The sequence below is a fragment of the Callorhinchus milii genome, unplaced genomic scaffold (genome assembly GCF_018977255.1).
Source record: "Callorhinchus milii isolate IMCB2004 unplaced genomic scaffold, IMCB_Cmil_1.0 Scaffold1251, whole genome shotgun sequence".
Taxonomy (NCBI): domain Eukaryota; kingdom Metazoa; phylum Chordata; class Chondrichthyes; order Chimaeriformes; family Callorhinchidae; genus Callorhinchus; species Callorhinchus milii.
Window position 1 is genome coordinate 2,762 of NW_024705992.1, and position 15,087 is coordinate 17,848.

The window sequence follows — 15,087 nt, forward strand, 5'->3', positions numbered from 1 at the left end:
GGCATATGGATCCGATCAACTCTGCCACGCTATTCAACTTCTTCTGACAGTACGTTAGACGAAGTAAGTTTGTAGGGGAGGCGCCCAGGTCAGAAAAGTACCCTGGATCGTTCAGAAGCGGAGATCCCCTGGGCGTGGGCGCATATTTCTTCAATGTGTTTCGGCGTTTGGTATCGGTAATCGTGGTAGTCTTTGAGAAGTTTCGCTCTCCCTAGCGATGTTTCCGGATGGTTTATGTACCCGCTGGGCCCATCAGGCTGCTCAAGAGTACGATTACACGATCTTTATTAAGGTCTCCCCCTCCCCCAGCTAAGGTGGCAGGGAAGATGAATCTCCGGTACACCACCTGACGCGATACATAACTGAACACCAGTGGCGTGCCTAGCCAGTTGCATGCACGCTCGAGGAAGGGAAGGTGCCTTGCGACCCTGCAGATCAGAGCCAAACATAACACGATGGGGTTCTAGGTACAAACGAGCATGCCAGTTAATGTCCTACGTCTTCTTTAACGTGGTTATGGTCTTCATAGACACTGCGGTTACTATGTGCTACACTCTAGTCGGCTAAAAAATCCTCAGTCATAACAAATACATGGACGTTTATGTATGGAGAGGCGAGTCAACTCCGGGGGAGTGGGTTATTACTTTTAAATGTACTCGGAATTCTCCTAGTCGGCTCGATAGTAAGTGGGGCTTCTACGGAAGCAACTAACCAGGGTTTTACCGCCCACGTTATTAACAGTGTTGCCCTGCCCGGCAGCCGCTTGCAATACCATAGGCTAACCACAAGCCTAAATTTGAGAGACTGATGGGAGCCGAACTAAGAGATCCACGATTGGATGTAAGTTTCGGAAGCTATCTAAGTAGGCCTTGAAACTGTGCCGATACCCCGGCGCGGACCCAACGACCGTGAGATTATAGCCAGTAAAATACAACGGTGCTATCCAGTCCGCGTGATGCCAGAGGGCGACGTGCCGAGATTCCGCTTGTATGGTGCGATATATCATATTGCCCTCTTGACACTTCCTTCAGGGACGGGATCCAAGGAGTCGATGCGCTCCGTTTTGTTAGAGGCTGTATACTACGAAATATGGGGAAAGCCGATTACAACTAGCAGGTCGAGCGACAGCTCAGAGACTTTCGCTGCTGCTCTGTTATTGGAGCTAGTTGTGCGCATCCTCACCGTGGGACTTATGAAAAGCAAAATGGCAGAAAAAAGCCCCGCTAACCGACGGAGCTTCTAGGATACGAAAAGGAACAGTCACCTAGGAGGTGTACAGGGGGAACGGGGGTGTGGTACGTAGTCTCCAACCCTTGATTACGCAATGCAGGGGCTGGAGGGCTAAACGCTTGGTGTACCCCTAGAGGACCTGACAAAGAATTGATCAGTCCTACGGTAAAAGAGGTGAATTGGAGGAGTTTCAAAGTCTCTAAAACTATTTGACCTCTTAGGATTATGAGTTCCATTAGATGGCACTTGTTCGAGGATGTTATAGGGTCCCTATTAGTAAAGCTCGTTTGCTCCCTACCGGGCCTGCCCTATCCGTTAATGGGCGCAGGTTACCAATCGACCTCAGGGGCATCCCGGGCTCATTAGACATCATAGTCAACACACTCGTCGTGAATCAGTTGCCCGTAAGGTGACATGCTAAGTTAACCTCCGGTGATGCGGCCACTACTACGCGCTGCTCCACCACGAGGGAGATCGCGATAACTCCTAAGGTTCGCGTGTGTACGATTGGCCAGGATAAAGAGCGAAAGGAGACGCATAAGCACGCGCCGCTGTCACCTTGATTGACCCTGTCGACACTTTTAAATCGATCCTGCCCTACCATTCGGGATTAGAACAGTAGATCCTGTACAATGTGGCCAGCGCAATAATACCTCCGGCGTTGTAGTTAGGTAGTTTCCTGACAGTAGTCGGGGACCGCAGATGCTCGGATTCAAAATTTGACAGTGTCCAACGTCGTGGTGTACTTGGTTTACCGCCGAAGCCAGTGCTCTCTCGTCTGCCACATACAGTCTGTCTCACCACTCCTCTAGCAAGTTGATAAGTTTAATGAAAGGGTACTACTCTTTTTGCCAAGACACATCACACTGAACGAGTATAGTGATCCGGACTGAGTCGCTGGCTTTGCTTGCAACAAGAGAGATAAGCAATCGAACCGAACCCTTACTTGAAACCGCTTAAAGAATCATTCCAGGAGATGTTTATTTTTCAACCTGCCCCTTGTTTTAATCATTTGAAGCGATCCTGATCGCACCGGCTTTGCCAAATCCCACCCCCGCTTGAGTAACGGACCAACTCACATACTCCCTGGGATATCTCACATTACGTGCTCGAGTCGTCAACCGTCGGTAAGTGACGGAACTGGCCCCATACGACCAAGAAGCATATGACATACTACCGTGTCAGGTTAGGGCTCTAACCAGGTAGGTGTTCGTGGTTATTTTCGGACACCTGTTTTCAAGGCGATGGATTGTATCAGCTTGGACCCGGGTAGGAGGCATCATGGAAACATTAGCAATTGGGTTCCCGAATTCTATCCCAACTGATACGGCTAGCTACATCACCGCTCATTATCAGCCATAGGCCTCTAGGGAACAGAGAGATGATCATCGGTCAGAGCTTGTGCCTATCGCCGGGCCGGTGACTAAGAAGTGACCCTCTCAATGTCAAAGATCCTTTCACACTGGCCTCTCATCCCAATTGAGATTCATAGTACAGTGCTGGACACGCGGAATTGCCATATTAACGCTTGCTAGGTGTTATAGTGAGCGACGAGGAAGCAAGAGGTGTAATGATCTTGTTCAAGGATAGTAATAGACTCGGTGGCAGCGCTTCTCCACAGCCGAAGGTCACTGTCACATATTTGGGAGGTTAATACAGAAAGGTATGCACAGAGATGGGAAATATCCTAAGACAAGCGTCCATCGTCAAGCGCATGACAGTCTTCAGTCGGTCGTGTCCGTGACTTACGTCAAAATTGCTAATTTAAATTGGTGACAGCCCCCAGGGGCTAGAGCACGATGATCGGACCGATTAGCAGCGTCCGTCATCCGCTATGGTGGGCGGAATTGGGCTAAATCGTGAGCACTCCTGCACCACTGTGATGAATAATAGACCTCGTTTGATCAGTGCTAGATAGTGTTAACGCACTCAATAGTCTTATAAAATAACCAATGCCACCGCTCAGGGGTCAAGGCACTGACCTTCGAGATCCTGACTAGATGTGCATAAGTTTGTGTTCGGGTGTTTAACAGATGGGTGGCCTCCTTAAAAGTCGCTTAGCCCGTAACCAGGCGACCGATTAATCTACAATGCTGTCGGTACTCCCATACGACTGAAGGGCTGGGACTAAACAGCAGCCACCGGAAAAGACCAAAATGCAGCGTGTTCTGAATAAAGTGGTCCCGTTCAGGCGTTCCAACTTTGTGGAGCCGAATACTCTCCGAGTAGACCAACTCCACTCAGCAGGGACAATTCACTCGCAGCGACAACATCGGCTACGTAGAAGTCCTGACAATACCTGAGTCACGATTTAGATAATGGACAAACTGATAGATAGCAAGGCCAGCCTGTGACTGTAATGAGCTGAGTTTTGTGTTCAAATTACTAAATAGCGTAGGTGGGTACACACTCTTGTCTAACGCCAGCTAACAGCAAAACTCCTACTGGGACGATAACAACCCGCGTGTGGGCATACTGACTTGTACCGCGACATAAACCAAGAGAGTAAAGATGTCAGTCAATGACGGCACTCGTAATGTAGACTTGATCACGAACAGAGTTTCTGGTTTGTGAACGCCCTTCACCCCCGATGGCGTACGCTCTATGTGCCGCGCGAGGATAAGTATATGCGAGAATGTTTCTACGAGTACAAGCGTCCACTATTGATAAACCGTACGCCCCACAGTGTTGCTTGTTAAGGTTGGTCCGGATTTCGTGCTATCGGGTAGTCCCAGGGTTCACCGCAAGCAGAAACAAAAGTTACAGAAAGGCGCTTAAAAGCCCTAGTAGTAGAGCCAATGAGGTGCAATGTGGGGAGAGTGCACGAATCGAATCTCTGGTTAAAAACTCGGCGTGTGTGAGAACTCAGTCCCTACAAAATAGTGATACGGCAAATTTGGAATGGGACTCGGGTTTTAGTTGGACATCCATTCCTTGAAACGTATAATTCTACGCGGCGGCTGCTGCGCAGCGTCTGCGCGGATAACATTATGGGCACGAATAGTACTGATCAATAACAAGACCGTGCTATATGTATTGAGCATAGCCGATTACTGGTCGCTAATGACCCCTGAACTCTCGACTGGGAAGCTTGTGCATTCTGGGAGGAGTCACGCCCGCCGACATCTGTTGGGTACAAAGGACGCTCGGGAAGGTAGCTCGGAACGTATCACTCAGATGAACGCAAACGAATTATGTCGTGAGAGGATCTCGCTGCGCCAAACATTCTGTTAGTGATTAACGCATAGAAACGTGGGTAAACCTCACTATTACCGAACAATCGGCAAAATGAAGTGTCCTACTCAGCTATATTGGAAAACCCGCAAGTTATAAAGAAGAAGCGTTACTCCGAGGCGGACTGGGTATAGGTGTAATGAGTTATAGACGGCAATTGTTGCCCTCGAATTTGCAGGAGAGGAGCCCCATCAAGGACGATCTCTGCTACAAAGTTAACGTGGGTGGCCCGCTTAAAGTATTGCATACAATTATTATTCGCTCATCTGATACGATTGGCTAACCTAGCATGGAAATGGCTTGGAGGTTAGTATCTTCGTGACGTCCTCTCGGAAAGTCCTAGATGAAGATTATAAGCCTGATATCCCTTGGGCCTCCCCGCATGGGTTTCATTCGCGAGCCCTCCTTGTTAACACAACCAGGGCTTTGTGATTTTTCGCGTCAGCGGCCACACGCGGTCGTTAACGCCAGCTTTTCTATAAGTGACAAGCTACCCTGGCGTAAGTACATACCTTTCTTCGCTGTTACCGATCTGATGACGAAGTAGAATAATGATTGAGCAGCGCCGTTGGGGTCTGCGCCGCGATGTGAGCGTTCTCGGTGAACCGTTTTGATAGTTGCACTTCCGTACCACCTTTTCGTTAAGACATATTTATGTTTGTGCTAGGAGTTGTGAGTGCTGGTAAGTAATTGATTCCAAGCTATAGAATATGCATGATCCATAAGGCATGGCCAAAAACCCTCCGAACCCACTTCAACACACCACAGACGAAATCCGCACAGGCCACCCCCTGCTAGGTATTCTATGGACGGTCTACCTTTCCTCTTATTGTTGTGCCTCTTTATACCTTCCAATTGAATCCCAATATTTGAGATATCCCAATTAGAATTAAACTGATCTCACATAAGCCTCATTAGAGCATTAGGTAGTGCCTTAGTTTCATAATCTGAATGTCGTTAGTTCGATCCTCACATGAGGCAAACGTATGTTATTCTTGGCATAATATATACATTTACATAATACCAACTTCAAATTATGCGTGTGGAATTGATCCGATTTTTGTGCATTATATACGTTTCATCAAATACTTTTCTTCTTATTGTTGTGCCTCTTTATACCTTCCAATTGAATCCCAATATTTGAGATATTTCATTTAGGACAAAACTTCGCTAACGTCAGCCTCATTAGCGCAGTAGGTAGTGCGTCAGTCTCATAATCTGAAGGTCGTGAGTTCGATCCTCACATGGGGCAAACTGTTATTTTCTTTATATAAAATGTACATTTAGATATTAATTCCAACTTCAAATGATGCGTTAGGAATTGATCCGCTTTTCATGCATAAAATACGTGTCATTAACTACATATCCTCTTATTGTTGTGCATCTTTATACCTTCCAATTGAATCCCAATATTTGAGATATCCCAATTAGAATTAAACTGATCTCACATAAGCCTCATTAGAGCAGTAGGTAGTGCCTTAGTTTCAGCGTCATTAGCGTCATTTCCGTAATTTCCGTCATTAGCGTCATTAGCACAGTGTTGCGCGTCATTCTCATGATCTGAATGTCGGGAAGTTCGATCCTCACATGGGGTTAAAGTTAGCTTAATTTTGGAATAAATTAACATTTGGATAATAATGCCAAATTCAAATGATGCGTGTGGAAATGATCCGCTTTTTGTGCATAACATATGTTTCATCAATTACTTATCCTCTTATTGTTGTGCCTCTTATAACTTTCAATTGATTCCCATTTGAAGATACTCCAAGTAGAATGAAAAAATATAAAATATCAGCCTCATTAGCGCAGTAGGTAGCGCGTCAGTCTCATAATCTGAAGTCGTGAGTTCGATCCTCACATGGGGCAAGTATGTTACTTGGCATAATATATACATTTACATATTACCAACTTCAAATTATGCGTGTGGAATTGATCCGATTTTTGTGCAATATATACGTTTCATCAAATACTTTTCTTCTTATTGTTGTGCCTCTTTATACCTTGCAATTGAATCCCAATATTTGAGATATTCCATTTAGGACAAAACTTCGCTAACATCAGCCTCATTAGCGCAGTAGGTAGTGCGTCAGTCTCATAATCTGAAGGTTGAGAGTTCGATTCTCACATGGGCAAAGTGTTACTTTCTTTATATCAAGTGTACATTTAGATATTAATTCCAACTTCAAATGATGCGTTAGGAATTGATCCGCTTTTTATGCATAAAATACGTGTCATTAACTACATATCCTCTTTTTGTTGTGTTTCTTTATACCTTCCAATTGATTCCCAATATGTGAGATTTTCCAATTAGAATAAAACTGACCGAGCATCTGCCTCATTAGAGCAGTCGATAGTCCCTTAGTTTCAGCGTCATGAGCACAGTTTGGCGCGTCAATCTCATGATCTGAATGTCGTGAAGTTCGATCCTCACATGGGGTCAAAGGTAGCTTATTTTTGGCATACAATTAACATTTAGATAATATTTCCTAATTAAAATGATTAGTGTGGAATTGATCCGCTTTTTGTGCATAACATACGTTTCATCAATTACTTATCCTCTTATTGTTGTGCCTCTTTATAACTTCCAATTGATTCCAAATATTTGAGATACTCCAATTAGAATAAAAATAATAAGATATCAGCCTCATTAGTGCAGTAGGTACTGCGTCAGTCTCGTAATCTAAAGGTCGTGAGTTCGATCCTCACATGGGGCAAAGTTTTGTTTTCTTGGCATAAAATGTAAATTTAGATATTAATTCCAACTTCAAATTTTGCGTTAGGAATTGATCCGTTTTTGTGCATAAAATACGTGTCATCATCTACCTTTCCTCTTATTGTTGTGCCTCTTTATACCTTCCAATTGAATCCCAATATTTGAGATATCCCAATTAGAATTAAACTGATCTCACATAAGCCTCATTAGAGCAGTAGGTAGTGCCTTAGTTTCAGCGTCATTAGCGTCATTTCCGTAATTTCCGTCATTAGCGTCATTAGCACAGTGTTGCGCGTCATTCTCATGATCTGAATGTCGTGAAGTTCGATCCTCACATGGGTTCAAAGGTAGCTTATTTTTGGCATTAAATTAACATTTAGATAATAATTCCAAATTCAAATGATGCGTGTGGAATTGATCCGCTTTTTGTGCATAACATACGTTTCATCAATTACTTATCCTCTTATTGTTGTGCCTCTTTATAACTTCCAATTGATTCCCAATATTTGAGATACTCCAATTAGAATGAAAAATATAAAATATCAGCCTCATTAGCGCAGTAGGTAGCGCGTCAGTCTCATAATCTGAAGGTCGTGAGTTCGATCCTCACATGGGGCAGAGTATTTTTTTCTTGGCATAAAATGTACATTTAGATATTAATTCCCACTTCAAATTATGCGTAAGGAATTCATCTGCTTTTTGTGCATAAAATACGTGTCATCAACTACCTATCCTCTTAATTTTTATGCCTCTTTACACCTTCCACTTGAATCCCAATATTTGAATATACCAATTAGAATAAAACTGACCGAGCATCTGCCTCATTAGAGCAGTCGATAGTCCCTTAGTTTCAGCGTCATGAGCACAGTTTGGCGCGTCAATCTCATGATCTGAATGTCGTGAAGTTCGATCTTCACATGGGTCAAAGGTAGCTTATTTTTGGCATACAATTAACATTTAGATAATATTTCCTAATTAAAATGATTAGTGTGGAATTGATCCGCTTTTTGTGCATAACATACGTTTCATCAATTACTTATCCTCTTATTGTTGTGCCTCTTTATACTTCCAATTGATTCCAAATATTTGAGATACTCCAATTAGAATAAAAATAATAAGATATCAGCCTCATTAGTGCAGTAGTACTGCGTCAGTCTCGTAATCTAAAGGTCGTGAGTTCGATCCTCACATGGGGCAAAGTTTTGTTTTCTTGGCATAAAATGTAAATTTAGATATTAATTCCAACTTCAAATTTTGCGTTAGGAATTGATCCGTTTTTGTGCATAAAATACGTGTCATCATCTACCTTTCCTCTTATTGTTGTGCCTCTTTATACCTTCCAATTGAATCCCAATATTTGAGATATCCCAATTAGAATTAAACTGATCTCACATAAGCCTCATTAGAGCAGTAGGTAGTGCCTTAGTTTCAGCGTCATTAGCGTCATTTCCGTAATTTCCGTCATTAGCGTCATTAGCACAGTGTTGCGCGTCATTCTCATGATCTGAATGTCGTGAAGTTCGATCCTCACATGGGTTCAAAGGTAGCTTATTTTTGGCATTAAATTAACATTTAGATAATAATTCCAAATTCAAATGATGCGTGTGGAATTGATCCGCTTTTTGTGCATAACATACGTTTCATCAATTACTTATCCTCTTATTGTTGTGCCTCTTTATAACTTCCAATTGATTCCCAATATTTGAGATACTCCAATTAGAATGAAAAAATATAAAATATCAGCCTCATTAGCGCAGTAGGTAGCGCGTCAGTCTCATAATCTGAAGGTCGTGAGTTCGATCCTCACATGGGCAGAGTATTTTTTTCTTGCATAAAATGTACATTTAGATATTAATTCCCACTTCAAATTATGCGTAAGGAATTCATCTGCTTTTTGTGCATAAAATACGTGTCATCAACTACCTATCCTCTTAATTTTATGCCTCTTTACACCTTCCACTTGAATCCCAATATTTGAGATATACCAATTAGAATAAAACTGACCGAGCATCTGCCTCATTAGAGCAGTCGATAGTCCCTTAGTTTCAGCGTCATGAGCACAGTTTGGCGCGTCAATCTCATGATCTGAATGTCGTGAAGTTCGATCTTCACATGGGGTCAAAGGTAGCTTATTTTTGGCATACAATTAACATTTAGATAATATTTCCTAATTAAAATGATTAGTGTGGAATTGATCCGCTTTTTGTGCATAACATACGTTTCATCAATTACTTATCCTCTTATTGTTGTGCCTCTTTAAACTTCCAATTGATTCCAAATATTTGAGATACTCCAATTAGAATAAAAATAATAAGATATCAGCCTCATTAGTGCAGTAGGTACTGCGTCAGTCTCGTAATCTAAAGGTCGTGAGTTCGATCCTCACATGGGGCAAAGTTTTGTTTTCTTGGCATAAAATGTAAATTTAGATATTAATTCCAACTTCAAATTTTACGTTAGGAATTGATCCGTTTTTGTGCATAAAATACGTGTCATCATCTACCTTTCCTCTTATTGTTGTGCCTCTTTATACCTTCCAATTGAATCCCAATATTTGAGATATCCCAATTAGAATTAAACTGATCTCACATAAGCCTCATTAGAGCATTAGGTAGTGCCTTAGTTTCATAATCTGAATGTCGTTAGTTCGATCCTCACATGAGGCAAACGTATGTTATTCTTGGCATAATATATACATTTACATAATACCAACTTCAAATTATGCGTGTGGAATTGATCCGATTTTTGTGCATTATATACGTTTCATCAAATACTTTTCTTCTTATTGTTGTGCCTCTTTATACCTTCCAATTGAATCCCAATATTTGAGATATTTCATTTAGGACAAAACTTCGCTAACGTCAGCCTCATTAGCGCAGTAGGTAGTGCGTCAGTCTCATAATCTGAAGGTCGTGAGTTCGATCCTCACATGGGGCAAACTGTTATTTTCTTTATATAAAATGTACATTTAGATATTAATTCCAACTTCAAATGATGCGTTAGGAATTGATCCGCTTTTCATGCATAAAATACGTGTCATTAACTACATATCCTCTTATTGTTGTGCATCTTTATACCTTCCAATTGAATCCCAATATTTGAGATATCCCAATTAGAATTAAACTGATCTCAATAAGCCTCATTAGAGCAGTAGGTAGTGCCTTAGTTTCAGCGTCATTAGCGTCATTTCCGTAATTTCCGTCATTAGCGTCATTAGCACAGTGTTGCGCGTCATTCTCATGATCTGAATGTCGGGAAGTTCGATCCTCACATGGGGTTAAAGTTAGCTTAATTTTGGAATTAAATTAACATTTGGATAATAATGCCAAATTCAAATGATGCGTGTGGAAATGATCCGCTTTTTGTGCATAACATATGTTTCATCAATTACTTATCCTCTTATTGTTGTGCCTCTTTATAACTTTCAATTGATTCCCAATATTTTGAGATACTCCAATTAGAATAAAACTAAGAACCTATCAGCCTCATTAGCGCAGTAGGTAGCGCGTCAGTCTCATAATCTGAAGGTCGTGAGTTCGATCCTCACATGGGGCAAAGTATTTTTTCTTGGCATAAAATGTACATTGAGATATTAATTCCCACTTCAAATTATGCGTAAGGAATTAATCTGCTTTTTGTGCATAAAATACGTGTCATCAACTACCTATCCTCTTATTGTCGTGCCTCTTTATACCTTCCAATTGAATGCCAATATTTGAGATATTCCAATTAGAATAAACTGACCGAACATCAGCCTCATTAGAGCAGTCGATAGTGCATAGTTTCAGCGTCATGAGCACAGTTTGGCGCGTCAATCTCATGATCTGAATGTCGTGAAGTTCGATCCTCACATGAAGTCAAAGGTAGCTTATTTTTAGCATACAATTAACATTGAGAAAATATTTCCTAATTAAAATGATGAGTGTGGAATTGATCCGCTTTTTTGCATAACATACGTTTCATCAATTACTTATCCTCTTATTGTTGTGCCTCTTTATACCTTCCAATTGATATCCCAATATTTGAGATACTCCAATTTGAATAAAAATAATAAAATAGCAGCCTCATTAGCGCAGTAGGTAGCGCGTCAGTCTCATAATCTGAAGGTCGTGAGTTCGATCCTCACATGGGGCAAAGTTTTGTTTTCTTGGCATAAAATGTAAATTTAGATATTAATTCCAACTTCAAATTTTGCGTTAGGAATTGATCCGTTTTTGTGCATAAAATACGTGTCATCATCTACCTTTCCTCTTATTGTTGTGCCTCTTTATACCTTCCAATTGAATCCCAATATTTGAGATATCCAATTAGAATTAAACTGATCTCACATAAGCCTCATTAGAGCATTAGGTAGTGCCTTAGTTTCATAATCTGAATGTCGTTAGTTCGATCTCACATGAGGCAAACGTATGTTATTCTTGGCATAATATATACATTTACATAATACCAACTTCAATTATGCGTGTGGAATTGATCCGATTTTTGTGCATTATATACGTTTCATCAAATACTTTTCTTCTTATTGTTGTGCCTCTTTATACCTTCCAATTGAATCCCAATATTTGAGATATTTCATGGACAAAACTTCGCTAACGTCAGCCTCATTAGCGCAGTAGGTAGTGCGTCAGTCTCATAATCTGAAGGTCGTGAGTTCGATCCTCACATGGGGCAAACTGTTATTTTCTTTATATAAAATGTACATTTAGATATTAATTCCAACTTCAAATGATGCGTTAGGAATGATCCGCTTTTCATGCATAAAATACGTGTCATTAACTACATTATCCTCTTATTGTTGTGCATCTTTATACCTTCCAATTGAATCCCAATATTTGAGATATCCCAATTAGAATTAAACTGATCTCACATAAGCCTCATTAGAGCAGTAGTAGTGCCTTAGTTTCAGCGTCATTAGCGTCATTTCCGTAATTTCCGTCATTAGCGTCATTAGCACAGTGTTGCGCGTCATTCTCATGATCTGAATGTCGGGAAGTTCGATCCTCACATGGGGTTAAAGTAGCTTAATTTTGGAATTAAATTAACATTTGATAATAATGCAAATTCAAATGATGCGTGTGGAAATGATCCGCTTTTTGTGCATAACATATGTTTCATCAATTACTTATCCTCTTATTGTTGTGCCTCTTTATAACTTTCAATTGATTCCCAATATTTGAGATACTCCAATTAGAATGAAAAATATAAAATATCAGCCTCATTAGCGCAGTAGGTAGCGCGTCAGTCTCATAATCTGAAGGTCGTGAGTTCGATCCTCACATGGGGCAGAGTATTTTTTTCTTGGCATAAAATGTACATTTAGATATTAATTCCCACTTCAAATTATGCGTAAGGAATTCATCTGCTTTTTGTGCATAAAATACGTTCATCAACTACCTATCCTCTTAATTTTATGCCTCTTTACACCTTCCACTTGAATCCAATATTTGAGATATACCAATTAGAATAAAACTGACCGAGCATCTGCCTCATTAGAGCAGTCGATAGTCCCTTAGTTCAGCGTCATGAGCACAGTTTGGCGCGTCAATCTCATGATCTGAATGTCGTGAAGTTCGATCTCACATGGGTCAAAGGTAGCTTATTTTTGGCATACAATTAACATTTAGATAATATTTCCTAATTAAAATGATTAGTGTGGAATTGATCCGCTTTTTGTGCATAACATACGTTCATCAATTACTTATCCTCTTATTGTTGTGCCTCTTTATAACTTCCAATTGATTCCAATATTTGAGATACTCCAATTAGAATAAAAATAATAAGATATCAGCCTCATTAGTGCAGTAGGTACTGCGTCAGTCTCGTAATCTAAAGGTCGTGAGTTCGATCCTCACATGGGGCAAAGTTTTGTTTTCTTGGCATAAAATGTAAATTTAGATATTAATTCCAACTTCAAATTTTCGTTAGGAATTGATCCGTTTTGTGCATAAAATACGTGTCATCATCTACCTTTCCTCTTATTGTTGTGCCTCTTTATACCTTCCAATTGAATCCCAATATTTGAGATATCCCAATTAGAATTAAACTGATCTCACATAAGCCTCATTAGAGCATTAGGTAGTGCCTTAGTTTCATAATCTGAATGTCGTTAGTTCGATCCTCACATGAGGCAAACGTATGTTATTCTTGGCATAATATATACATTTACATAATACCAACTTCAAATTATGCGTGTGGAATTGATCCGATTTTTGTGCATTATATACGTTTCATCAAATACTTCTTCTTCTTATTGTTGTGCCTCTTTATACCTTCCAATTGAATCCCAATATTTGAGATATTTCATTTAGGACAAAACTTCGCTAACGTCAGCCTCATTAGCGCAGTAGGTAGTGCGTCAGTCTCATAATCTGAAGGTCGTGAGTTCGATCCTCACATGGGGCAAACTGTTATTTTCTTTATATAAAATGTACATTTAGATATTAATTCCAACTTCAAATGATGCGTTAGGAATTGATCCGCTTTTCATGCATAAAATACGTGTCATTAACTACATATCCTCTTATTGTTGTGCATCTTTATACCTTCCAATTGAATCCCAATATTTGAAGATATCCCAATTAGAATTAAACTGATCTCACATAAGCCTCATTAGAGCAGTAGGTAGTGCCTTAGTTTCAGCGTCATTAGCGTCATTTCCGTAATTTCCGTCATTAGCGTCATTAGCACAGTGTTGCGCGTCATTCTCATGATCTGAATGTCGGGAAGTTCGATCCTCACATGGGGTTAAAGTTAGCTTAATTTTGGAATTAAATTAACATTTGGATAATAATGCCAAATTCAAATGATGCGTGTGGAAATGATCCGCTTTTTTGCATAACATATGTTTCATCAATTACTTATCCTCTTATTGTTGTGCCTCTTTATAACTTTCAATTGATTCCCAATATTTGAGATACTCCAATTAGAATAAAACTAAGAACCTATCAGCCTCATTAGCGCAGTAGGTAGCGGCGTCAGTCTCATAATCTGAAGGTCGTGAGTTCGATCCTCACATGGGCAAAGTATTTTTTTCTTGGCATAAAATGTACATTGAGATATTAATTCCCACTTCAAATATGCGTAAGGAATTAATCTGCTTTTTGTGCATAAAATACGTGTCATCAACTACCTATCCTCTTATTGTCGTGCCTCTTTATACCTTCCAATTGAATGCCAATATTTTGAGATATTCCAATTAGAATAAAACTGACCGAACATCAGCCTCATTAGAGCAGTCGATAGTGCCATAGTTTCAGCGTCATGAGCACAGTTTGGCGCGTCAATCTCATGATCTGAATGTCGTGAAGTTCGATCCTCACATGAAGTCAAAGGTAGCTTATTTTAGCATACAATTAACATTGAGAAAATATTTCCTAATTAAAATGATGAGTGTGGAATGATCGCTTTTTTGCATAACATACGTTTCATCAATTACTTATCCTCTTATTGTTGTGCCTCTTTACCTTCCAATTGATATCCCAATATTTGAGATACTCCAAATTTGAATAAAAATAATAAATAGCAGCCTCATTAGCGCAGTAGGTAGCGCGTCAGTCTCATAATCTGAAGGTCGTGAGTTCGATCCTCACATGGGGCAAAGTTTTGTTTTCTTGGCATAAAATGTAAATTTAGATATAATTCCAACTTCAAATTTTGCGTTAGGAATTGATCCGTTTTTGTGCATAAAATACGTGTCATCATCTACCTTTCCTCTTATTGTGTGCCTCTTTATACCTTCCAATTGAATCCCAATATTTGAGATATCCAATTAGAATTAAACTGATCTCACATAGCCTCATTAGAGCATTAGGTAGTGCCTTGTTTCATAATCTGAATGTCGTTAGTTCGATCCTCACATGAGGCAAACGTATGTTATTCTTGGCATAATATATACATTTACATAATACCAA

General features: G+C 40.1%; 12 non-coding genes across 12 annotated transcripts; all 12 read left to right on the forward strand.

Moving 5' to 3' along the window:
- Positions 1-5,643: 5,643 nt before the first annotated feature.
- On the forward strand, positions 5,644-5,716 carry trnam-cau. Its single transcript has one exon. It is a non-coding gene; the product is annotated as a tRNA-Met (tRNA).
- A 542-nt stretch (positions 5,717-6,258) lies between these two features.
- Positions 6,259-6,330, forward strand: trnam-cau. The gene has a single exon. It is a non-coding gene; the product is annotated as a tRNA-Met (tRNA).
- A 1,392-nt stretch (positions 6,331-7,722) lies between these two features.
- trnam-cau lies at positions 7,723-7,795 on the forward strand. Its single transcript has one exon. It is a non-coding gene; the product is annotated as a tRNA-Met (tRNA).
- A 1,124-nt stretch (positions 7,796-8,919) lies between these two features.
- Positions 8,920-8,996, forward strand: trnam-cau. The gene has a single exon. It is a non-coding gene; the product is annotated as a tRNA-Met (tRNA).
- A 1,045-nt stretch (positions 8,997-10,041) lies between these two features.
- Positions 10,042-10,114, forward strand: trnam-cau. The gene has a single exon. It is a non-coding gene; the product is annotated as a tRNA-Met (tRNA).
- A 545-nt stretch (positions 10,115-10,659) lies between these two features.
- Positions 10,660-10,732, forward strand: trnam-cau. Its single transcript has one exon. It is a non-coding gene; the product is annotated as a tRNA-Met (tRNA).
- A 506-nt stretch (positions 10,733-11,238) lies between these two features.
- trnam-cau lies at positions 11,239-11,311 on the forward strand. Its single transcript has one exon. It is a non-coding gene; the product is annotated as a tRNA-Met (tRNA).
- Positions 11,312-11,775: 464 nt separating this feature from the next.
- trnam-cau lies at positions 11,776-11,848 on the forward strand. Its single transcript has one exon. It is a non-coding gene; the product is annotated as a tRNA-Met (tRNA).
- Positions 11,849-12,389: 541 nt separating this feature from the next.
- trnam-cau lies at positions 12,390-12,462 on the forward strand. The gene has a single exon. It is a non-coding gene; the product is annotated as a tRNA-Met (tRNA).
- Positions 12,463-13,506: 1,044 nt separating this feature from the next.
- Positions 13,507-13,579, forward strand: trnam-cau. Its single transcript has one exon. It is a non-coding gene; the product is annotated as a tRNA-Met (tRNA).
- Positions 13,580-14,124: 545 nt separating this feature from the next.
- Positions 14,125-14,202, forward strand: trnam-cau. The gene has a single exon. It is a non-coding gene; the product is annotated as a tRNA-Met (tRNA).
- A 499-nt stretch (positions 14,203-14,701) lies between these two features.
- Positions 14,702-14,774, forward strand: trnam-cau. Its single transcript has one exon. It is a non-coding gene; the product is annotated as a tRNA-Met (tRNA).
- Positions 14,775-15,087: the final 313 nt, after the last annotated feature.